The sequence below is a fragment of the Peromyscus eremicus genome, chromosome 7 (assembly GCF_949786415.1).
Source record: "Peromyscus eremicus chromosome 7, PerEre_H2_v1, whole genome shotgun sequence".
Taxonomy (NCBI): domain Eukaryota; kingdom Metazoa; phylum Chordata; class Mammalia; order Rodentia; family Cricetidae; genus Peromyscus; species Peromyscus eremicus.
In genome coordinates, this window is record NC_081422.1 from 104879678 (window position 1) to 104905859 (window position 26182).

Here is a 26182-nt window from a genome sequence, read left to right on the forward strand (position 1 = left end):
CCATGGGCCCCAATCAGGTTCTCTCTGACCAGAAGCGCCCCTCCTCACCTATTCCAGCACCCCCGAAGATTACCCCTCGACCCGGTTTGACTACTAGTCCAGGTATAACTCCAGCCACTACCAAGCCACCCCGACCAGGAACCGGAGATCGGCTCTTGGGTCTGCTAGCAGGGGCTTACCAGGCCTTAAACTTAACCTACCCAAATAGAACGCAAGAATGTTGGCTATGTCTGGTTTCCCAACCTCCCTACTACGAGGGGATAGCAACCCAGGGTAATTATATTAACGCCCACAGTCCCCCTCCAAGCCAATGTCTAGGGACAGCCCAACATAAGCTCACAATCTCAGAGGTGTCAGGACGAGGACTATGTCTAGGGAGCATCCCCCGCACCCACCAACACCTGTGTAACCGCATCCTGTCTGTAAGCGATGTCTCTGGTTATGTCACCGGCCCTAATGGTACCTATTGGGCATGTAATACTGGGCTCACCCCCTGCGTTTCAGTCTCGGCCCTCAATGCTACCTCTGATTTTTGTGTGCTCATCGAGTTGTACCCAAGGATAGTTTACCATAACCCAGAGGAGATTTACTCACACTTCGAACTGGGAAGGGACCTCCATCGATATAAAAGAGAACCGGTGTCCCTAACCCTGGCAGTATTACTAGGAGGGCTGACTATGGGAGGGATAGCGGCCGGAGTAGGGACCGGTACCACAGCCCTGCTGGAAACCCAGCAATTTAGGCAGCTCCAAATGGCCATGAATCAAGACTTACAGGCCTTGGAGGAGTCAATAAGTGCTCTAGAAAAATCCTTAACTTCCCTTTCTGAAGTAGTACTACAAAATAGAAGAGGCCTAGACATTCTGTTTTTACAGGAAGGGGGATTATGCGCCGCCCTCAAGGAAGAATGCTGCTTCTATGCCGACCACACTGGGGTGGTACGAGATAGTATGGCGAAATTAAGAAAAAGACTAGAACAGAGACAAAAATTCTTTGAAGAGCAACAGGGATGGTTTGAAGGATGGTTCAGAAGGTCCCCCTGGCTCACCACCCTCATTTCCACCCTACTGGGACCCCTTCTGATCCTATTATTCCTCCTGACGTTTGGGCCCTGTATCATAAATAGACTTGTCCAATTTATCAAGGAACGCATCTCTATTGTTCAGACTTTGGTATTAACCCAGCAATACCAAAGGCTCAACCAGACGGAGCCCGAGTCGCGCCACCAATCTTCCCCATGAATGGAGGATTCCATTCCTGAGATAAGAAAATGGGGGAATGAAAGACCCTCAGCCTCCCCGCCTAACATAACTTAGTTTAGCTGTTCTTGAATAAAGCCTGAGAGGTACTGAGGAGCTCAGTTAAAGGTCAGAAAAACACCCTGTACCCTAGACAAAGGCGTGGGCAGGCTCGGGGAGAAACCACGAGCTGTCCTGGGTTTGAACCTGGCCTCACTTGAATCATCCAATCAGAGCAGGCCTCATTTGCATCCTCCAATCAAAACCCTGTAACCAGGCTTCTTGTTTCTGTACCCGTGCCCTACCCTATAAAAACCCTCTGCTCCAGCCCGTGGGCGCGCCAGTCCCTTGAGCTTCTCGAGAGTCTGTGTCGCCCCGGGTACCCGTGTTCCTGAATAAAGCCTCTTGCTGTTTGCATCTGATTCGTGGTCTCGGTGTCTTCCTTGGAGGCAAGGGTCTCTCCTGAGGGAAGACTGCCTTCGGGGGTCTTTCACCGTATAAGCAGAAGTTAAAAAAAAATCTTTCAAATGAGTAATTTTCAATTTTGTTGTCTGTCTGGAAATAATTGATTAACAGATAGGCTCTCACTTGTTAGGCAGGCTGGCCTAACTTTCAGTAATCCCTTGTTTCAGCCCTTCAAGTGCTAGATTACAGGAGTGAGTCACTGTGGTGGTCTGAACGAGTGCTCCACACTCATGTATGTGAGTATCTGGTCACCATTTGGTGGTCAGGTTTTAAAAGAAAATTAAAAATGCACACACACACACACACACACACACACACAATATTAGACTTACAAAGTGGCAGCCTATTTTTTTCTTGTGTATGTGAATAATGTGCATTTGTGTTCACATAACTTGTGGGTGTTTGCCACCATATTCATCGAGGCAGGGTTTCCCAGTGGAACACAAAGCTCATGGATATGACTTGTCTGGTTAGCCATCCTGCCCTGGAGACCCTGTCTCTGCTTTCTAATGCTAGCATTACAAATGAACTCCACACTTGCCTGGCATTTATGTGGATTCTGGGCATACGAACTCTGGTTTTCATGCCACATCAAGTGCTTTAGTTGTGGACCCATCACCTCAGCCCAAGCAGCCCATTAAAAGATCTTTCTATTCTTTGAAAATTTCATATATGTACATAATGTATTTTGATCTTATCTATCCCCACCCACTACCTCCCTCTACCTTCCCCCGGGAACTCCGAATCTATTCTCCTTTCAACTTTAAAATTACCAATTATTAGTTTTGATTTATTTTTATTATTTTTAATTATGCATATATGTGTGTCTCTGTGTGAATATGTACATATGAGTGCAGGTGCCCAGTGAGGCCAGAGGTGGCAGATTTCCCTTGAGCTGGAGTTACAGATGGTTGTAAGCCACAGAATGTGGGTGCTAGGAGTCAAACTTCAGTCCTTTGAAAGAGCAGTATGTGTTCTTAACCACTGAGCCATCTTCCCAGGCCCTGAGTCCAATTATTGTTGGCCATCTGTGCATAGGTGTGGGGCCAGCCACGGGGGCATGGCCACATCTACAAAACAGTTGCTCTCTTTTCTTCAGCAGCCAACAACGGTCAATAGCTCTTAGTTACAAGGGTTGAGCTCTCAGGGGTTCCTCCGCCATCCATGCTGAAGTTTTGATTGGCTTGATCTTGTGCAAGCAAACACAACTTTTAGCAGCTTATTTTTAATGTTTGAACTAATGATGTTTCCAGATATGTGTTCCAAACAAAGAAACATGGTATTGCTTTTGCCAAGACAAATTTGTCTAAAAATATGAAAAGAAAGAGAGACATGAAAAACACATTAATGCCATTAAGAGAAATTTGTGTTAAAAATATATCGATTTTCACCTATTACAATAGTAGAAACAGCTGGGTGGTGGTAGTGCATGTCTTTAATCCCAGCACTCAGGAGGCAGAAGCAGTCGGATCTCTGTAAATCTAAGGCCAGCCTGGTCTACAAATGGAGTTCCAGGATGGCCAGGGCTGTTAACAAAAGAGAAACCCTGTCTCAAAAGACAAACAAACAAACAAACATAATAGTAGAAATTAAAAAGTATAATACCTGAATCAGGCAAGTAAACACAGCAATGAGTATTTGTTATTAAAAAAGGAAAAATTTTATTTCTTGGCATCATCAAGGAAAACTATGATTTGTTGTGGAAAGAATAAATATGTACAGATTCAGCCATCTCATTCTCCAAAACTGCATAAACATTTGCAAAAATTTCCTTCATCTATTAATATGTCCCCAGAGCAGCCAGCCCACACAGACCTGGGGCAGTCACATGTCAAAATATTCCATAAAGATCTGGGAACAGATATTTTTGGCAGAAAGAAACAGTTAATGTGCAGAGAAAGACTGCCTACGATACAATCCAGGGTCATAGACTGAGTCAGGAACTCCTTGTAATGTCAAAATGTTAGTGTTAGTCTACAACATTCTCCGCAATATTTGGATCATTTGATCTCAGACTCTTACAACAAGAGGAGCAGCTGTTGTTTTTCTTGCCAAAGAGATGGCAAAATATGAAGGAGCGGTAAGAGTGAACTTCTAAAGCTGCTTCAGAACTCTACCTCAATGCCTATTTTTACAGAAAAAGAAAGCTAGGTGTGGTGGCGCATGCCTGTAATCCCAGCCCTGGAGAGGCTGTCGCCTTAGCCGACCTGGTGAGTTCCAGGTCAATGAGAGATTTAATGTCTTAAAAAAGAACCAAGGAGTATGGCTACTGAGGAACAACACCCAAGGTTGTCCCCCATGTATGCCAAGTGTGTGTGTGGACAGACAGACAGACACACACACAGTTTGTCTTAGCACACTTTCCCCTGTGTGCTGAACCTCCAGGATTGATGCCATAGTGGCAGCCCCAAGAACGTTAAAGTTGATCAAGCCTTTGATGTCTCAGTGGGAATGGGCCACCCAGAAAGTCCTTCCAGAAGCCATTAGACAAAATCCTAACCTGGAATCTGTGGGCTTCTTCGTGGGTTTCTGAAATCTGCAATCTTTGTAGGTGGGAGGTTGAGTCCAAGAGCATTTTGTGCCCTTTCCCCCAGAAACCTGCTCAGCTATCACTTCCTGCCAGAGGTCTTCTCTGATCATCTCCCCCAGCCAGAGACCTCACCCTCAAAATTTTCTCCTCATTGCTTGCTGCTCTTTCCACGACAGCCTGTCATTACCTTGTTTATCTGCTCAAGTTCATCTACTCAATTAGAAGGTAAGTTTCTCCGAGAGCAGGATCTGGTCTTCCGGTGCCTTGAACTTTGAACCTGCTGGGTTTCCAGACACTTTGGGATTGAAGGACAGGTCCACGATGTGGTATGTACGTGTGTATGTGTGTGAACGGGTCTCAGTATGGTGATTCAAACTCCCGCGCTCTGCTACAGGCTTCAGGGTACCTGGGACCACAGGTGTAGGGCATCGTCCCTGGCTTTATGGTGGGAATGGAACCCAGGCTACAGGTGTACTAAGCGAGCACCCGATCAACTGCGCTACAGCCTCAGCTGGGAGTTTATTTAAAATCAGGTATTTTCATCTCGTTCAGCCACACCCACCCTCCACATCCTTTTCTACAGTCGGCGCGCCAGGTGTCTCACTTACCCCAAGCCCTCCCGCCAGACCGCTTAGAGACCAAAACTACGGTAAGTACGGCCTCGAGAGGCTCCGGTACCAACTCTCGGGACCACGCCGGGCCTGAGCGAGAGCGAGTCGCCTTCCCTGCCACCCGCTCCATCATCCGATGCGACCCCGGCGCTCCGCGGTCCAGGCTGTAAGCCTATGTGTGGCGCGCGCCCGTCCACCCGCCGCCCGCCACAAATACTTCCGGGTGAGCGGGTCGCCGGCCGGTGGCCCCGCCCCTCTGCCCCGCCGCCGCCGCCGCCGCCGCTGCAGCCGCCGCTCGGGCTGCGGCTCATCCCGGGTCTCGTCCGCCGTCCCGGCCGCGGCGCGAAGGGCACCCTGAGTGTGACTGCACGACCGGCCGCGGCGCGAGGAGCCCTTCTTCTGCCTCCCTGCGGCCCGCGCGGTGGACGGTGTAGGGACAGAGTGTGGCCGCCGCGCCCCTTCCCCGCTCCCGGGCGGTCGCTCCGGCCCTTCCGGGCGGCGCCGCAGCCTCAGCCCGCTCCACACGCAGGTAAGAGCAGGCGACGGGCCCGGCTGTCCCGAGGAGCTGCCCCGGCGCGGCTCCGGACTGGGGTCGCCTAGCGGGTCGCCGGCACCCGCTTCTCCGGCCCCCCGCGAGGGAAGAAGGGGTTACGCCCCTTGGACCGGGCATCACTTGGGACAGCTGGGTACCCCAGCTCCCGTTCCTCCCAGCGCCACACTCCCTCAGATTCTGTCCTCAGTCTGTCCCGGGAGGAGCCGCCGCGGGAACGGTGTCAAGCCGGTGGAGGGCGTAGCTTTTTTTTTTTTTTTAATGAGATTCCCCCGTTCTCTTGCTTCCTTCTTGATCTGAATTGAAGCGCGGGCTTAACAGGCTCAGGGCAGGACGGTTAGGGTTAATGCTTGACTAATACGGGGCGTTATTTACACCCACATTGTGAAGTGGAGTTCCATAGTTCCTGTCAGGCCTGGTTTGCCTTTGCTGTGGATATCCAGCAGGAAGCAGGGGACATAAGAAAACCCAAAGGAGAAAAGTTCAAATGTTTGCTTTATGTGTTTTTTTCCCCCACCCCGAGACGTACAAACAAAATGCTGGAATACAGCTAAAGGGCATTCTAAACTTCCATTATTTGTAGCTCTTTTTCATTTTTCCATTTAGTGACTCAGCATTTTTGCCACACAGTTTTTGTACAGTAGGTTGACTCAAAACTGTGTAAGGATAACAGAGTGACTGCTATTTGTGTCGTGTTATCACAATGGGAAGAGATGCAGTAAGGGACCCAGGAGATGGAGTGCAGGGTTTGGATGGATACATTCTAAATCAGTGTTTGACATTTGCCCCCCACCCCCCAGTGTGTGCTCCAGGAGTAGGTGTGAAAAGCTGCAATTACTGGAGAATGCATAATGTTGCAAGGAGAGTTAGTTGGCCAAGTTTACCATGGCTTGAATGTCTTGCAGAGTTAGCCCGATTTAACCAACATCATGCTCTGTTTAACAACTACAGAGAGACGATGACCTCGTATTTAATACACTCATACCGAACAAGAATTTCGGAAAGTGTGATTCATGTAGGAAGTTAGGTCACACTCAATGTGTGAATCATTGATACAGATCTTCACATTGAAATAGTGGAAAGCCAAGTTTGTTTCTCCTCATTTAATTAGATAATTTTTACTCCTTTTATAGCAAGGGATGTATAATGTTTGGTTCTGTTTGTTGCTCTGTGGTTATTGTCATGCACTACGGTATGGAAATAAAACTTGCAGAATGTTTTGATTTATAATTCTTTGTTAGTTACTAAATGGACTGCTGCAATTTAACCCCCTCCCCCCCTTTTTTTAACCAGATGTGGGAAGACAAATGAAGGGGTTTAGATGCCAAATAAATGTCAGTGGGAAGGAGAGCTACCAACACTAAGGTACGAAAAAGTACTGTGGAAGAGTCTGTTCTATATAAAATAGCTTTTTGAGTGGGAAGCTGTAGCACTTGGCATTCTATCCTGAAAAATGTTGAATGAGACTATACTAACTTCTGTTCTGTTCTGGAAGGAATTGTGTATTGAAGTTTTGGTTTATTTTCAGAATTGACTAATTTCAAACTAGAAGTAACTTTATTGCAGCAGTGTAATTTCATCATTTTAGTCTTTCACAATGAGATGCAAAATAACTTTGAATCCTATAGTTCTTGATAGTGATGACCTTGTTTACCCGTTTTGTTTTTGTTTTTAGAGACCTGCCTATTTTACTTTGATTGGCAGTTAGAAGTCCTGTTGATCAATTGGAAAGTAATACCAAGTTTACTTTATTGTTGTGCCTTAAGACAGACATTCCTTTAATTCTTTGGCTACATTTTGGCATCTTTTTCACTTTGGGTATCCATTCTTATATTCAGAGTGTTCCCTAATGTTGCTTTTTGTTTTTGTCCAGCTGATAGGATGATGACTTAAGAGTTTCTGTTCCTTGTAAACAGAGATTTCCCTTTGGAAAATCCCTTGTGAAAGCCTTCATCGGGAACAGTCTTGATGCATAAATACATAAGGGAACTCTTTTTAGGTTAGGATTAAAGCATCTCCGTAATAAAGGGAAAAGAGAAAATATATTTGGCAAGGTATCGCTCTTTTACAATACAAAATTTTTTTTTCATTAATTTAGGAAGAAGGAGGGAGTGATTTCTTGCAAAAGTCTTTGTGAATTGCTAGCCTGTTTCTAGAGTGAAAAGGAGCAGAATTGATATGATGATGAGATGGGGTGATACTTCTTATGCATGGTGCGGGCATTGGTGAGGGTTGTTTAAAAGGAAATAAAATTCTTCTGTCCTTTTTCAAGGAGTGCTATCTGTTGTCCCTATAAAACAATGTGGTTTGTAGTCTTTTCCTTTTAGATAGTTGTTTTCTCTCTGGAGAGCGAATGGAATCGATCCCTTACCTGGGAAGACATACTACCTTATCCAGCTTGCAGATAAAGAATACTCTGATCATCATTCAAAGCTCAGCTTTTAAAACCTTAGAGGGAATTGAATAGAGCAGAGTTTTCTCTGTGAGTAAACTGTCTTAGTCCTTTTCTCCATTTTCCCCCTGAAAGCTAATAGATAGGAGGACTATCTTGGAAATGAGTGACTGACATTGCACTCTGCACTTTAACCTTTCAAACTTTTGGTCAACAGTAAATTAGTCTAGACTTAAAAACAATTATATTTTAGACTAAAACCATAAAATATAAAACTGGGCTTATGTGCTATATGTTTTCGTTTGTTCAGTTATTTGCTTATTCTGTGGTTGGCATGGGGAGCTAAGAGAGAATGCTCTTTCTTGGGCAGTCACTGAGACTTGCAACCTGCGTGTGCTCTTGTTTTAGTCTAGGGGTAGGGAAAGAAATAGGTAAAAACAGCGACTGTGGAAAGGGGGACAATGACATACAGAGGAAGAAATGCTGGTGGTGTGGGCTCAGTGACATCTGTAGACCTTTCAAAGATTGATAGAACATGGACTTCCCATACACCTATCTCCTGTCCAAGCTACCATGGTTAATGGGCTTTTTGTTTGTTTCCTCCTCTGAATTCTCAGGTACATACACAGTTGCATGTGTTTACAAGTGTCGTTTACCTGTATTGTATCTGAGATATTTTTTCTGTATAAGCACCTACTCCAATCTCATTTTACTGTAAAAAGACTGGATTTATTAATTTTTTATAGTTTTACTAATTCCCTACTAGTAAACATTAGATCATTTTTGTTCTTCTATAAACAGTGCTATAAGAAAAACTTTTAAACAAGTATTTGGCAGTTTATAAATATATCTGTGGAATGTAGTTTTGAATATATGACTGTGAGGTTGATACTCAGGTTGTGAACATGAGAAATTCATTTTATGCTAGACTTTATTTTATAATAGAAGCTAATGTTTTCTCAGCCACAAGAGGGGGAAGAATTAAAAATTACTTTATTGTGAACTGGGTTCATATCATGCATCTGTTGTTAGCATTTGGGAGGCTAAGCCAGGTGATTGAGAGTTTGAGACTACCATGGTTTATACAGCATGTAATAAGACCTTGTCTCAAATAAAATTGCAAATGTGTTTTATAAGTCAACTTAAGATAATTTGGAATATGATTAATTCGAACTGGTAAATGTCAAAATACCATAGTTGAAGTCTGGTGTTGACAAACACAAACCACTTATATTTGGTAAAATGGCTGTACCTTATAGGCTTGTTTCAGAGTTTATGTTTTCTGTTAATTAAAAACTTTTATATAGCTGGGTGTGGTGGTACACACCTTTAATCCGAGCACTTGAGAGGCAGAGGCAGATCTCTGTGAAGTCTATATAGCCAGGTCTAGGCCTGCTAGGGCTACATACAGAAAACAAAAAATAAAAAACAACTTTTATATAGTTTGTTTTTGCTCTGCTAAAGTTAACTGGTATTAGTCATAGGAGAAAGAAATGACCCACCGTTTCTTCATTTTCCATATCCTAGTTTGTCTGTTTAAAGTAGAATACATGATGGAACCCAGAAATTCCTTTGCAATCCAGGGCACTGTTGGTGGATTCCCTTGTCAGAGCAGGAAGTAGGTATAGATTTGGACTTTATTCTGCAGAGTTGGTGCTCAGACTAAGGGAGTTTCAAACTTTAAATTTGGAGTTCTATAGGTGACTCACGCCCAGGGTGAGGTCCAGGAGCCTTTGTCCTTTTGAAATGAGAGACCAGAGAGAAATAACTACCGAGAGGCTCAAGTGTGGTGAAGCTGGAACTCCTGAGTGGCACTTTCCCTGGATGGTGTCCAGGGTCTATTTTGAGGCTCTGTCAAAACTTGCCTGACAGATCTACCACATAACCGTAATCTGGCCTGGCCCTGCTGCAAGTCAGGAAGGCCTGCGGTTTAGGGAAAGTGGTAACTGCAGAAGAGGGGGTTATGAAGATCATTTGCCTCCAGAAGAGTGAGGCCACGTTTTGGGGTGAAAATCTGCTGAGCGTGTATATTACATAGCCTAGCATCCAGGTGTTTTCTGTTATTTATTTATTTACTCATTTTTGGAAAGTTTGATTGCAGAGAACTAAAGAGGAATTTTTTAGAATAATGTGCATGAGGGGGAAACATAGGATTGTCCCAGCTTAATGTTTTATAATCTGGTTCTGGGAGCACTTGCCAAGAATCAGTCAAAATAATTGACTCTGTGTGTGTGTGTGTGTGTGTGTGTGTGTGTGTGTGTGTGCGTGCGTGCGCGCGCGCACGCGCGCATTGTTATTGCTATAGGGAGGTCATATAGTTGAAATGGTCCAATTCAGAGTCCTTCACATTTGCCACTGGGATCTTGGAATAACGACTGTTTTACAGGAGTTTTTGGTGTTCACACAGCTAAATTAGTTTCTTATTCTATTTTTCTCAAGAAACTGTTGTAAAATTGTATCTTTTATTTAATATTTTTCCATTTTATTTATTTTGTATGCGTGTGGGTGTGGGTATGTAAGTTAGAGGACAATTTGAAAGAGTTGGGTGTCTCAACATATGGCTCCTGGGGATCAAATTCTGGTTGTGACATTTGGGGCAAGCAAGTGCCTTTACCCAGTGAGCCTTCTCCTGGCCCTGAAGTTGTACCTTTAAACTCTTGGTTTTCAGCAGACTACGTAGTTATCTCCTTGTGCTGTGTAGTGCAGCATGAAAACCGTGGCGTTGTCTATGTTTAGTGAGCACTTAGGTTTAAAGTTCTTTAGGTGACCTCACTTCTTTGACTAGAAAGCTGTTGAACAACTTACTGTTACACCCTGGGACCAAGGTTCATGTCTCTGTATTTCACTGCTGAGCTGTATTACAGTCAAGGGTTTCTGAAGGATTCAGCTTGCAGATATAATTTATCGATAGTTTCCTGGTCACTTACATTAGATTAGATTGTTACATCAGGAATTTAGTTGTGGTGTCATTAGCATTTCATGATGATGCCCTTCGGGTTCAATGTAAGGAGAGCAAAATGAACGATAGTTTCTTTTTCTTCTGTTAGTTGGTTTATTCCTATCATCTCTCCCTACTTTCAGACTTTCTCCCCTAGAACAGTAAAGCAAAATGAAAAATAAAACACAGGGTGAGCTGAGAATGGTAAAAGATCGGGAGAAACCTTAGATTGCATATCAAGGTGAGGTGGTATTGTGTTCCCCGAAATATTGTGCACTCTAGTAAACTTATCTGGGTCAGAGACAGAACAGCCACAATATTAAACATAGAGGAGGATAGGCAGTGGTAGCACACACCTGTAATCCTAGCATTCCAGAGGCAGAAATCCATGTGTTCAAGGATACAGACAGGCATGGTGACTCATGCCTTTAATCCCAAAAAGCGAGCCTTTAATCCCAGGGAGTGATGGTAGAAGGCAGAAAGATATATAAGGCGTGAGGACCAGGGACTAGCAGCATTTGGCTGGTTAAGCATTTGGCCTGGTTAAGCTTTTGGCTGGTTAAGCTTTTGGCTGGTTAAGCTTTCAGGCTTCTAGCAGCAGTTCAGCTGAGATTCATTTTGGATGAGGACTCAGAGGCTTCCACTCTGAGGAAACAGGATCAGCTGAGGAACTGGCAAGGTGAGGTGGCTGTGGCTTGTTCTGTCTCTCTGATCTTCCAGTGTTCACCCCAATAACTGGCCTAAGGTTTGATTTTATTAATAAGAACTTTTAAGATTCCTGCTACATCAAGGCGTTTTTATTTTCTGAGAAGTGAACTGCCACCTCTCTGTACCCTACCACGAACAGATCACAGTTCACTTTCCCGTCGTCTTCACTTTGAACTTTGTATATACCTTAGGGTTTCTTCGTATGAGCATCACATAACTAGTTTTGATGTAATTGATATATTTAGTGCTTTTGAAACATTTAATTTTTAAGCTAATTGCAAGCAGTTTGTTATTCTTTCATAGTCCCACTTTCAAACAGAAACATTTTAACAGCTAGGAATTAAAGTATACTGTCTACAGACAATAGGATGTTAGGATACTTATTTTCCTGTTAAATGGTTTAAACAATCTATGTTGAATAAAATTGAATAAACTTAGCAAACACATGTTGTTACTATTTTTTAAATTAAGTACTCCAGCTGAGTGATTCAATGCTTATAGGGTTAAAGATAGAAAAATATTTCCGTTTCAAATGATTTTTTTCCCATGTTATGGATAATGCTTTATGTGGACAATCAAGGAAATGAGGTCATTGTCTCCTTGTCTTGCCAAATTCATCCCTTGCAATCCATCCCGTTTTATTTTTTTGATTGTGGTAAAACTTAAATAACATTACCATATTGAGTTTTTCCATTCTTTTCATTGTGAAAAATGTATACAATGTAAAATTTAAGTCTCTTCCACCTCATTTTTTGAGTGCTGAGGACTGGGTCCAGGACCTTGCACATGCTACCCAAACCCTTTGCCACCCATCTCCACCCTAACCCCTTAAACCATGTGTAATTCTACAATTTCGTGGCATTACAGTACATTCAAATTGTGGTGCAGCCATCCAAACATCTATCTCCAGAACTTTTTCATCATCTTGAACTGAAAACTGCCCATCAGACCGTACTACTCACTTCCTCTAACCCTTGGCAGCCACTTTGATACTTTTGGCTCTGTGATTTAACTACTCTGCTCTAGCTACCTCACATACTTCTGGCTTATTTCATATAGCATAATGCCATCAAAGTCGTTCATGTTGAAGCATGTATGTTTGACTTCTGTTGATTGCCATGTAAGTCTCCCACCTTGTGGTTATTGTGAACAATACTGCCAAGGACATGGGTATATGACTATGCATTCAGATCCCCAGTTGTTATTTAGTGTATATACCCTGAAAGGGAGCTGCTGAATTATGATAATTTTATGTCTAAATATTTGAAGAATCACCATGCTGTTTTCCACAGAGGCTCTACCATTTTTACATTCTGTCTACCAACACTTGTTATTTTCTCTTTTCTTTAAAATTTTTTTTTTTGGTCATAAAAGCCATATTTTTTTCTTTTCTTTTCTTTTCTTTTCTTTTCTTTCTTTCTTTTTTTTTTTTCTTCGAGACAGGGTTTCTCTGTGTAGCGTTGCGCCCTTCCTGGAACTCACTCTATAGCCCAGGCTGGCCTCCAACTCACAGAGATCCGCCTGGCTCTGCCTCCCGAGTGCTGGGATTAAAGGTGTGCCCATCACCGCCCGGCTTTGTTTGTTTATTTGAGACAGAATTTCTCTGTGTAACAGCTCTGGCTGTCCTGGAACTCATTTGTAGACCAGGCTGGCCTTGAACTCACAGAGATCCACCTGCCTCTTCCTCCTGAGTGCTGGGATTAAAATCGTGCACCACCATAGCCAGCTTTCATGAAAGCCATCTTAATTAGTTTGTGAAGTATATCTCATTGTGATTTTGATTTGTATTTTCCTAATTACTAATGATGCTGAGTATCTTTTTATCCACTTATAGGCTACTTCTATCTTTGTAGAACATACTGGCCTTGCTTTTGCCTCTTTAGTGCTGAGATTAAAGTTGTGTGCCACCATACACCATACCTGGCCCATCTCTTAATTAAAAGTTATTTTATGTGTATAGGTGTTTTGCTTCAGGTATGTCTATGCACCATGTGTATGCAGTAAGTGCTCTTGGAGGGGGGCCAGATGACATCAGAGCCCTTTTGAGCTGGAGTTAAGATGGTTGTGAGCTGCCATGTGAGCTGCCAATCAAACTTATGTTCTCTGGAAGAGCAGCCAATGCTCTTAACCACTAAATCATATCTCTAGTCCCACATCTTTTAAAAAATTAATTATATTAGTATTTATTTATTTAGTATACACATACACAGACACAGACACAGGGTAGGGGTATGTATCTGGGTGCATGTACATGTGCTCACAGCATTCATGTGGAGGTTAGAAGACAACTTTGTGGAGGTTCTCTCCTCCCATGTTTACTTGGGTTTTTAGAATCAAACTCAGGTTATAAGGCTTGGTGGCAAATACCATCACCTTCGGAGCCATCTTACTGACCTTGAATTTGTTGTTGTTATTGAGTTTTAGTTCTTTATATATCCTAGATACCAACCCTTTATTTACAAATGTTTTCTCCTGTAGATTGCTTTTTTACTTTGTTGATATGATAGTGTGCTTTGATGCACAGAAATTGAAATTCGGTGAAATCTAGTTTGTCTATTCCTTTTATTGCCTTTAATTTTGTCAAATTTAACAAGAAATGTTAAATCCCATGTCATGATGATTTTCCTGTGTGTTTTCTTTGAAAAGATTTATAGTTCACATATTTAGGCTTTGATGCATCCTATGTTAACTTTTTATGTTTTGGTTGTGAGACAGCCTTGGGCAACCAAGCTGTCTCACCAGCCCATGAGTTAACTTTTGTATATAGTGTAATCTAAAGGGTCTGACTTTATCCAAGTGTGAATTTACCAGTACCACCATTTATTGGAAAAATGATTTATTCTCTTTTGGATGGTCTGTTGGCAATCATTTGATCATGCATATAGAGATTTATATATAGGTAGGTCTGCTTTATGCCAGTAACATACCATTTTAATTACTGTAGTTTTGTAATAAAATTTTAAATCAAGAAAGGTTGAGGGGAAAGGATTCACTTGGCCTAAAATTCGAGATCACAGTCCATTATGTGGGAAAGTCAAGGCAGGAATTTACAGCCCACATTCCACCCACAGTTAAGAGCAGAGAGAAATGAGTGCATCCATGTTGCTGACCTGCTTGATAGCTTCTTCACTCTTAATAGAGTTCAGGGCCCAGCCTCAGCAGTAGATTGAGTCTTAAGATAATCCCTTACAGACAAGCCACAGGCCAACCCAAACTGGACAGTTACTCAGTTAAGACTATCTTCCCAGGTATGTCAAGTTGTCAGTTAAAATTAACCAGCATGTTGAGCTTTTGATAGAATTGCATTGAGTTTGTAGATTGTTTTACCAATTTTGCTGTTTTAATAGTGCTGTCTTTTAATCTGTGATGGTGTCTTTCAATTAATTTATGTTTCCCTGATTTCTTTTGGCAGTATTTTCAATGTATAGACTTTGCTTCCTTGGTTAAGTTTATTCCTAAGTATTTTATCATTTTTAATGCTATCATCAATGGAATTGTTTTCTGAATTTCCCTTTTAGATTGTTGGTGTATAGAAATCTGTCTCTTTCCCTTCCTCCCTGTCTCCTCCTTCCCTCTTTTCTCCAGGGGAACCTCCCCCCGCCCTTGTGTTTGTATTAGTTTTTGTATTCTCTAACTTTGCTTAGTTTTTCTGTTCCAAGTTTTAAAGGTCAGAACTACTGTGTGCAGTTACACAAACTTAGTAGCTTTAAACAGCCTGTATTTGATCTCTGTTTCTGTGTGGCAGGAGTCAGAGGTGGAGCAGTGGAGTAGGTTGAGCTGGCTTCTCTGCAGCGTGTTGAGGCTGTACTGAGGGTGTTGACTCGGCTGAGTCTCACCTGGAGACTTACCTTGGAGAAAATCCACTTCCAAATTCATGTAGGTTGTTGCCAGAATTGATTTTCTTGTGGTTTAGTGTTGAGGCTTCTTCCTCAGCTAGAGAGCACTAACTACAGGCTGTTGTCAGCAGCTCCTGGGGCAGCCTGCAGTTGTTTGTAGTTCCTGCATTCCATCAGGCCACCACAGGGAAGGCATGCAGCAAGTCAGCTAGCACCATAGTCTTCACAACGTAATGCAGTCACAGGTGTGCCATCCTATCACCTCTGCCATATTCCGTTGGATAGAGGTGAATCATAGGTGATATTTACACCATGATAATTTACTATCAATGATATTTACACCATGATGACCACTAGAGAGGAGATTCAGGGCAGGGAGCCACTGAAGAATTTGTTTGCTATAGCTGGTTACAAAAACAACACATTGTATATACCCCCTTTGTTTAAAGAAATGTATACTTTTAAATGTTACTCTTTAGAATTGCTGTTAGTTTTGTTGTGATTTTGTAATACAAATTTTTTTTAGAGATAGGGTTTGACTGTAATTTGTGCTGTTTTGAATTTACTATGTTGCCTGCACTGGCCTCTAACCCGTGGTGATCCTCTTGATTCAGCCTCCCATGTGCTGGGAATATAAGGCATGAACCACCATTCCTGGCTTTCATTTCATCTTTCCGTTCTACCTTACCTCTTTGTAACATTTTAATTTTGAAGTCAGTAATTGATGTTTTCATTATAATTAGATACTGTTTATTACTCAGCTGCATATTATATTTTGATGCTTTCTAAATTTTTTATTAAAAATTTGCATAATTTTTCTGTTTATCTGTTGCTTCTACTCACATGCTCCAACAGTTTTTCATTTTTTCCAGAATTTTCTATATTTATTAACATGTAACATAAGTAGCAACTAGTTTATGGAATATAGAAAAATAATGAAACAAAAATTTTTAAATAATAAAATGAGCATCAATATTCTCATTACTAGGCTAGGAAACTACACATGCTGGTTATCTGGGATGGTCCCTCAGGATTTCCTCCCCTGGTATCTACTGTTCTCCACCTGGTCACAGTCATAATTACACATCAGTAGCTCTTTTGGGGGCCACTGCTCCCCAGTTACTGTGGTTTCCTTCACTCTTGTATGCATTCCTACTCAATATGCAGTTTAATTTTGAAAAACTAGAAGCTTGTGCCACCTGCTCTGTGTTTTAGAACAGATTAATTGCTTTTTGTGGTGCTGAGGATTGACCCTTGGGCTTTTTTGCATGTCAGGTAAGTGTCCTGCCACGTGTGACATCCATGACTTATGTTAACCACTTTAACAATCCCTAGGTCTCAGTGACTTAATGCAGTCAAAGCTTCTTTTTCCCTCACATTTATATCCTTGTCTGCTGTAAGTTTGGAATCAGTTCAAGAATTAGCCTATTCCTCAATCACTGAGGGATTTTGGCTTTATATCTAGGGACTTTTCTATCCCTAGGGCCTTGGAGGGCCTCACTAGTGCTTTGCATCTGACTGGCAGATGCCAGGATAAAGAGAGGAAGTGTGGTAGATTTCAGAAAGTTTGATGCACACCTGGACCCTGTGCTCTTGCTCATACTGCATTGATAGAATGCAATGAAATGGCTGTACTCAGCTCCAGGAAGGATGAGACCATAACATAACTCTGGGGTCCAGGCGGAAAAGGGGAACAGCCTGGCGAATGGTTAAGCCAGTCTTTGCCACAGTGTGTCTCTTTGAGTGGTATATTGTTTGGCTTTGGAAAACTGAGTAGCTATGGAAGGAAAATCCATTTTGCCCACTGCTAACTAGATGAAGGCTCCCGAGAGTGGAAAATTGGAAGAGTCTTCCTCAAGCCCTTCATGGGTATAGTTTTGGGAAAACTTGTTCATGAGTTCTGAGAAAGACATGGCTCATAATAATCAAGCCGTCTATTGTAGCTGAAATGTTTACAAGGTATTAATAAAAACTTGGAAAAATGTGGTTAGGGAAGCAGACTGCTTGGTATGCTTTTTGCCTCTGAGCACATCATATTCTGGTTCTCGGGGATAGTTAAAGTCAAACACCCTGTTGTGAAGTAGGTCAACCTATCTAGGCATCAGAGGAAGGGACCATAACTCAACATGGGGTCAAGGCAGACTGAATTTGGATGAAAACCTTCACAAGATTTAAGTTAAAGGGACATCCCAAAGACTGGGAGTCTAGTAGTGACAGTGGTCCTCTGTTATGTTTTTTGAATTATATGGCTTCAATTTGTATTTTTTTTTTTCTGGAATAGCCATCATCCCACTAATGACCCCTAATGTTTTTTTTTTGTGTGTGTGTTACATTTATTTCTCATATGCTTAGGTCTTTTAATTGTCCTCTTTGATTTAATGAAACATTTTGATAGCTTATTGAAAAAACTTGTAAAATAGGTGAAGTTTTTTTAAAAAATCACTTTACAAATTTATATTCTGTATATGAGTGCTCTGCAAGTATGCATATGTGAGTGCTCTGCATGTATGCATACTCTGCACGCCAAAAGAGGGCCTCAGATCCCTCTTCTGGGATCTGGTGGCTGGGAATTGAACTCAGGACCTCTGGAAGAGCAGCCAGTGAGTGCTCTTAACCTCCGAGCCACCTTTCCAGCCCTGAAATAGGTGAAATTTTGAGCCCTTACATATCTGGAATGTCTTTCATAGTCAAGTTTGAGAAGAGTATGGCTTGATTGTGGGTTGTCTGTGATTTTGCTTTATGAATTTATCTTCTTGCTTCCAGAACTCGTAGAAATCGGAAGGCATTCTAACTGTCAACTTCTATGTGACTACTTTCCTAGTCTCAGAGGCCTAGCATCGTCTTACTTCCAGTGTTTGAACTCACTGTGCTAACTCACTGTCGCACACCCTGGTGTGAATCAGACACTGGTGTTGAACAGGCCTTTTCAATCTGGCAGTTGTCCTCAACCGTCCATGTAGGAAGGTGTACATGTTTCCTTGCTTCACAGCCTCTCTCTCACCCTCCCCCCCCATCTTCCTCTCCTCAGTTTCTCAGCTGTCACCACTGCAGACCCTACTCCTTGTCCTTATTTAAACTTGGAGTCTTCAGTTTGTCTTTTTTTTTTTTCCTTCTGTTTCCTGTACTTCACTTTCCACTTTGTCTGAGGTTTAAAGATTATTATTATTATCATTATTATTATTATTTTGAGACCAGGTTTCTGTATGTATAGCCCTGGCTGCCCTAGAACTTGCTTTGTAGACCAGGCTGGCCTTGAACTCACAGAGATCTGCCTGTCTCTGCCTCCCGAGTGCTGGGATCAAAGGCATGCACTGCTACCGCTGCTGCTGCCCCCACCACCGGGCTGGGATTATTTCTTACTTATCACACCATTTATCCATTTAGAGCCATAGTCTTTGTGGTGGTTTTAATGCATCTACAGAGCTCTTCAGCCAACACTACCACTGTCCGACCCGAGAAGAAACCACTCCCTGGACTCCCTCCTTTAGGCTCTTAAAGGTTGGGTCTGCTTTCTGTCTTTGTGTGCCACCTCTAACGGACATTTCCTGGAAATATCCGCAGTATGTGATCTTTGTTTTTGGCTTGGCGTGGATAGTGTCTTGGAGGTCTAACTGCATATTATATGGAGAACTTTAAGCGGTGTTTTTGTTTTGTTTCGGCCTGGCCCTCATGCCTGTCATTTAGAGATGCTGCACAGCTCTGTAGAGGCCAGACTACTTATTTCTTGTTGGAGTCACTCTCTACAGGTCCTTATGCTGTGACAGTCACTGCTGGCTATCCCCAGTTGACTCTTCTCTGCTTAGCTTTATGCATCTTAAACATTTATTGAAGTTACAGCCTCCCACTGTTACCATGCCTCAAAACTTAGGATTTATTGGAGTTTAAGAAAGTAAATGAAGTAATTGTGGTTATTCTTCTATGTATAACTGGAACTCAAGTCTTAAAATTTTTTTTATTACATTTATTTGTGTGCTTGTGCATATTTGTAGTACTTGTGTGCCATGATGTGGCTGTGTAGAGGAGTTGGTTCTCTCCTCCATGTGGGTCTTGGGGATTGAACTCAGATCATCAGGATTGGTAGGAAGTGCCTTTACCTACTAAGTCATCTCTTTGGCCCTCAGCTTTTTATTTTAAAGACATTAAAACATTAGCAATTTATGTTTGAAGTTGTGATCATATGTGTATAAATTAAACTTCAAATATGGAATTAAAAAAATCAAACTAATTGAAGTGAGGATCCCCACAGTCCCTTCAGTGTTGGAGGTCAAGACCCAGGGTCTGTTACGTGCTGAGCAAGGTCTCCAGCTGCCCTCCTACCCAGCTGCTCTATTTCGTTGTGGAAGTTTGACTGGTAGGCCTCACTTTTTCTGTAATAAATGGCCAACAGAACCAGTTTTAGTGAGGCTACTAGTTCTCGTTTATTCATTCCACAGTTACTGTACATCTTGCTGTGCACAGGCCACATGACACAAAAACACGGATAAGGCTGGGTCTTTAGCTCGGTCATGGAGTGTTTACCTAGGTACGCAAGGTGGACAAGGTACAGAATTTTCAGCCAGCTGTTCTCGTGGACTATTTAGTTTATTGCTGTAGTTTCAATGTTGGTTGTTATAAGTTGATTGTTGCTTTTTGTATGTGCATTATGTGTGTGTGATGTTCTTGTGTGTATGTGTGGGCATACACGTATGTGGAGGTTAGAGCTTGAAGTCTACCTTATATATTAAGGCAGTGTCTGTCTGTGGATCTGGAGCTCGCTGACCACTTATCTAACTAGGCAGCTTGCCCCAAGAATGTGCTGGATTACATGGGGGCATGGGTGGAGAGGGAGCCGGGGACACATCCACTCGTCCTTTACATAGCTGTTGGAAATTCAAACTTCTGTTTTCACTCTCTTACAGCAAGAGCTTTAGTTTCTGAGCTGTTTCTCCTCAGCCCAAAGTTGATGCTGTTCTGCTAGGAAGCAGCTCTGTTACAGCTGTTAATGTGAAGGTTTAATCAGCAGCATTTAAAGCTTAAAGGTGAAAATAACCTTTGCTGTTATTTATATGTACACAGTTGAGCACATTGGCCCGCTTGTTTTGTATGCCATTTTCCATCTTTCTACTGAATAGGCACATTAAATTTGCCTTTTCTTTTTCTGTTTCCCTTCAGTTTTCTGAGGCTGCCATTTATTACATCATGTTCATCAGCTGTGACTTAAAGCTATTCATGTTAGCCTGGGCCGTTTTCTGTTTTTTTTTTTTTTTTTTGAGCTGAGGATCGAACCCAGGGCCTTGTGCTTGCTAGGCAAGTGCTCTACCACTGAGCTAAATCCCCAACCCCCCATTTTCTGTTTTGTTTTATTACAGATTAAAAAGAAATTGGAAGTCATATTATTCATGTGATTTTGTTTTCTTTATTATTAATCTTTTTAATCTAGTTTTAAAAGATTTATTATGTGTATGTGTCTGTGTCAGAATCTACATGTAAGTGCCAATGCCCTTGGAAGTCATAGTTGGATCAGAAATGCACCTCGTTCAGTAAGAGATCTAAAGCGGTGTCGTTCTTGTTGCCACAGTCCTGCCTCAGCCTTCCAAGTGCTGAGATCATGGCTGTGTGCCACCACACCTCACTTATATTTGTGTTTGAAAAGGTACACTTTCTCACCTTCCCACCCTCAGCTCAACTAAAGACTAACTATATCCAGAGAATTGACTTCTGAGCTTTCCTCTGACACTTTCTCCTTGATACTCAGATTTCACAACCTTTGTTGTGATAATGATTTTCTGTCGCATGTAACAATTTATAGAAACTTACCTGTTTGAGCTTCTAAATGACACTTGTGACATAGGAATGAATTGAATAAAGAAATGCAAGACCTACACATTGAAAACATGTTGTAGAGCAAAATCAAGAGGACCAAGATGACTGAAAAGAGTCCCATCATTTTGGGTTGGGGGTTTAATATTATTAAAGTTGTACCTAAGTGACTTATAAAGCCATTGTAATTGCTGTTATAGTTCAGGGTGACAAACTGTCTTAAAATTTCTATGGAAGTGCACAGGATTCGCATGCCAGAAATCTTAAAGGAACAGGTTATAAGTTGGATGACTTACTTTTTCCAATTTTAAAACATTATACAGGGGGCTGGAGAGATGGCTCAGAGGTTAAGAGCACCGACTGCTCTTCCAGAGGTCCTGAGTTCAATTCCCAGCAACCACATGGTGGCTCACAACCATCCGTAATGAGATCTGGCGCCCTCTTTGGTATACATAATAAATAAATCTTTAAAAAAAAAAAAACATTATACAAAGCCACACAAATGAAGATGGTGTGGAAGAAGCATAAAGAAAACTATATAGATTGATGGTATGGGACCAAGTACCCTCAGATCTGCCTTTACTTTTATAGCTAGGTGATTACAGAGTTCTAGAGTTCTGTTTACTTATATTATTAGTTTGTGTGGTGGGAATGGAGCGTGTGGGCGAGCCATGGTGCAGGTTTGTGGTAAGAGAACAACTTTTGTGGACTTGATTTTTTTTTTCCTTGTGCCTTTCCATGGGTTTTGGGAATTGAACACAGGTCCACTGGCAGGCTTGCTTGGCAAGCACATATATCCATGGGGCCATCTTGGCCCACCACCTGATTTTTTATAAAACTGTCATGGTATTTTACTAGAGAAAGAGTAGTCTTTTCAACATATAGTGCCAGGACAAGTAGATTTTCACACCCAAAAGAATGAAGTTTGATCCCTAACTTATGCCATATTCAGAAGTTAACTTCATGAATAATAGAAGCAGGAGTAAATATTGTGGCCTTGGGATAGGCAGTGGTTTCTTGGATATAATACCAAAAGAAGCAACAAAGGAAAGATAAATAGACCTTCTTTAAAATAATTTTTTCTTTTTATGTGTAAGAGTGTGTTGCCTGCATGTATGTGTACCATGTGTGTGCAGTGCCCACAAAGTCCAGAAGAGGGCATCAGATCCCCTGGGACTGGAATTACAGAGGGCTGTGAGTCATCATATGAGTGTTGGGTATTGATCCTGGGTCCTCTAGTGGAGCAGCCAGTGCTATTACCTGTCAACCATCTCTGGAGCTCATGCTTCCCCCTCCTCCTTAGTAGAGCATCCTTACAGATAGGTAGGTGGAGGCCCTGCAGAGATGGCTTAGCAGTGAAGAGTGTGTACTGCTCTTGCAGGGACCTAGGTTTGGTTCAAAGCGCTCACACCAGGTGGCGCACTACCTCTTGTAACTCCAGTTTTAGGGGACCCAAGACTCTTCAGCCACCACAGGCACATGTACTTACATGTATGGAGCACATACACTCATGCACACATATATACACAAATAAAAATAATCTTCAAAAAGATGGATAGGCCGGGTGGCGGTGGTGCACGCCTTTATTCCCAGCACTCAGGAGGCAGAGGCAGGTGGATCTCTGTGAGTTTGAGTCCAGCTTGGTCTACAGAGTGAGCTCCAGGACAGGCACCAAAACTACACGGAGAAAACCTGTCTCAAAAAAAACCCCCAAAAACAAAAAAGATGCATAGATATAGTATAGGTACTTTCTCTCTTGACATTTTTTCCACTTTGATTTTCCCATTCTCTTTTGTTCATCTACAAGGCAGTGAATGGCCATACAGTACAAAAAGTGCCTTGCAAATTCTTGGTAGACTTTTTTATTTGTTTTTATTATTATTATTATTTTGTTGTTGTTTGGCTGGTTGGTTTTTATTTTTATTTTATTATTATTATTTTTTGAGATGGGAGTCTCACTATGTAATCTTGGTTGGTCTGTAACTTGCTATATAGACCAGGCTGGCCTCAAACTCAGAGATCTGCCTGCCTCTGCTTCCCGAGTGCTGGGATTAAAGGCATGCCTTTAAAATAGCAGGTATTTTTTTAAATATAGAACAAGTAAAGCTATATGACATATTTTATAAAGAAAAAAAACCCTCCATATTAATTGTGTCAAAAAATTTTAAATCAATTACATGTTTCTTTCTTGTTTTTGCTTTCAGCTTTGTTCTTTGTTACTTGGTTTATATTGTTCACTTTCACTTATTTATAGTATTTTTTTATTGTGTGTATGTATATGTATGGTATATGTGTTGTATATACACATGTGTGTGTGGTGCCAGAGGAAGATGCCTGTTGTCCTTCTCTGTCAGTTTCCACCTTTTTCCTCTGAAACAGGGTCTTTTGCTGAACCTGGAGCTAGGTTGGCAGCCATCAAACCCCAGTCATCTTCCTATTTTCACCTCCTGGAGTGCTGAGATTTCAGGTACAAGGCTACACCCAGTTATTTTTTACAAAGGTGCTAGAGATTTGAACTCAGATCCTCATGCTTGCATACTAAAGACTCTTACTTAGTGAGCTGTCTCTCCAGGCCTGTTTCTTGTTTATTTCAGTTAAGTCTCTATCTTTAACAATATGAATCCTCCCCCCCCCTTTCATTCTCTGAGATACTTCAATAGGCATAGAGAAAGAAGGCCTTTGAACGACCCTAGCAAGTGGTTTGCTTATCAGGGTGTGGAGAATGCATTTATTGGTAAAAGTACATCATCCAACTTCGGGTTCTCTATGATTGATAACCAATTATTATAAAAGCTGTCTCATACATATACACCATTACTGTTCATTTATAGAATAGCAGGGTTAGCAAGGAAGGAAATGCACCCTCACTGGCCTGTCATCTTGTGAAGATAGGAAGCAGATAGATTATCTGTTTTGTTGAGTGTGGAGAATAGTGTATGTTTAGACCACAAGACTTAAAAAGGCATTTTTACAGTTCTTAGGGTAGTCCTGTGAGTGTAGCATGAGCCTAGCAGAACCATTGTAGGCTCTGATTTTCTTTGGAGAGTGAGTTTGTGTTCAGTTTCCCTTCCCTTATTCTGAGAAGTCCTGGGGTTTTGGCTTATATAGTAATTTTTTGTCTTTCATTTCTTTATTCTTTTTGAGACAGAGTCTCACTCTATAACTCAAAACACCTGAACTTGAAATCTTGAGACACATGCCATCAGGCTTGGCTACATTTAAAAATTTTTTGTACCTTTTTCTCAGTTTCTTGATTTTTATTTCTATGGATTTTGCAAATGACTTACTCATTTTATATATTGATCTCATCTTGATATTTGTAGGATTGATGTCTTGAACTAATTCCTGTTGTTCTTCTCTCTCCCCTGACTTCTCTTTTAATTTAGGGAATTGGACCATTCTTTCCTTTGCCAATCACTTTTTTTTTTCAAGTGCATATATAACTATTTGTATGAGATTACCTTTACTTTTAATTTTTTCAAATCAAGTGTTAAAAAAGTATAATTCCACCGGGCGGTGGTGGCGCACGCCTTTAATCCCAGCACTCGGGAGGCAGAGGCAGGCGGATCTTTGTGAGTTCGAGGCCAGCCTGGTCTACAGAGTGAGATCCAGGAAAAGGCACAAAGCTACACAGAGAAACCCTGTCTCAAAAAAACCAAAAAAAAAAAACCAAAAAAAAAAAAACCAAAAAAAAAAAACCAAAAAAAAAAAAAAAAAAAAAAAAAAAAAAAGTATAATTCCTCAGTTCCCATACCTTTTGTTGACCTAGTCATTCATTCTTCTCCACCATTACTTTCCCCAGATGTGTTATTTAACAAGTTTTAAAGCCCACAGGAAAATTGGAATAGCTGTAACTGAGTACAATAAACTTGCCGTCACTTTGTCTTACTGCTGCATAAATAAGCAGCAGACACTGGCATGTTTCAACACTGTGTGTTTTAGCCTGCATATCATTAGCTGAGTTTAAAATTTGTATAGAGATCTTGTTTCTTTTGAGACAAAACTTATGTAGAAAAATCTGCACAGATTTTAAGTATACCATTGAATAATTTCTTTAGTTCTGTTTCTGTGTAGACTGGTTGCCTTCTGCTAAGGAGATTGAAAAACTTCGAGGCTGCCATCTCCAAACTCATGTTTCCCTTTATGTTCTAAGAAGTGACTTCAAATATCATAAAACACTTAATAGCCTTTTCTTTTCATTATATAAATGTCATTCACAGTAAAATGGTTATAGTTAAAAATACTTTAATTTTGCTGGGCGGTGGTGGTGCACGCCTTTAATCCCAGCACTCGGGGGGCAGAGCCAGGCGGATCTCTGTGAGTTCGAGGCCAGCCTGGGCTACCAAGTGAGTTCCAGGAAAGGCGCAAAGCTACACAGAGAAACCCTGTCTCGAAAAACCAAAAAAAAAAAAAAACCTTTAATTTTATCATAAATTATTCTTTGAGTCAACAAAAGTCTTTAGCTTGGCTAGTGCTATCACATGTGCATGCCGAAGAAAAAGACCTAAGACTGTCTTTGTTTAGTTAGAAGCCTAAAACTGTGGTCAGCACAGTGATACAGTTCCATAACCTCAGGTGCTCAAGATGATGGGTAGCGTGGTGAGGACCCATCTTCAGAGAAAGAAAGAAAAGGGGCTTGAGCATACAGCTCATTCATATAGTCCTTGCCTTATCTAGTCCCTTGAACTATAAAAGAGCACAGTCTAAAATTGTAAATAAAGATGAGAAATGGCCTGTTGTCAGTTTTGTAAGTTACATAAGTAAAAGAGGTAATTAAAAACACTTTATATAGCCAGGAGGTGGTGGCACACACCTTTAATCCCACACTCAGGAGGCAGAGGCTGGCAGATCTCTGAGTTTTGAGGCCAGCCAGGTCTACAGAGCGAGTTCCAGGACAGCCAGGGCTACACACAGAAACCTTGTCTCGAAAAACCGGAAAAAAAGAAAAAAAAAAAAAAGAAAAAAAAAAAGGTACTTTCTGGAATGCTTAGTAGTTTATTAAATGCTTGCATCTATTGTGACTCATTTGAGCTTTCATGGAGAAAGATTGGAGACCTCTAAGAAAGCTCCTCCCTGCTTTTCAAGAAACAGTTTATCAGTTGTTCCTTGCAGAGA

At 41.6% G+C, this 26182-nt stretch overlaps 1 protein-coding gene across 22 annotated transcripts in view; it reads left to right on the plus strand.

The window, feature by feature from the left end:
• Positions 1-5117: 5117 nt before the first annotated feature.
• Positions 5118-26182, plus strand: part of Lrrfip2 (LRR binding FLII interacting protein 2) — a 110643-nt gene continuing 89578 nt past the window's right edge. For 13 of the 22 annotated variants that reach the window (XM_059268770.1, XM_059268778.1, XM_059268776.1 and 10 more), the window contains exons 1-2: positions 5118-5373; positions 6688-6759. The gene's annotated coding sequence lies outside the window, so the exon portion shown is untranslated. The remainder of the gene's footprint in view (positions 5374-6687; positions 6760-26182) is intronic. The other 9 variants (XM_059268789.1, XM_059268792.1, XM_059268786.1 and 6 more) reach the window with 5 other exon arrangements.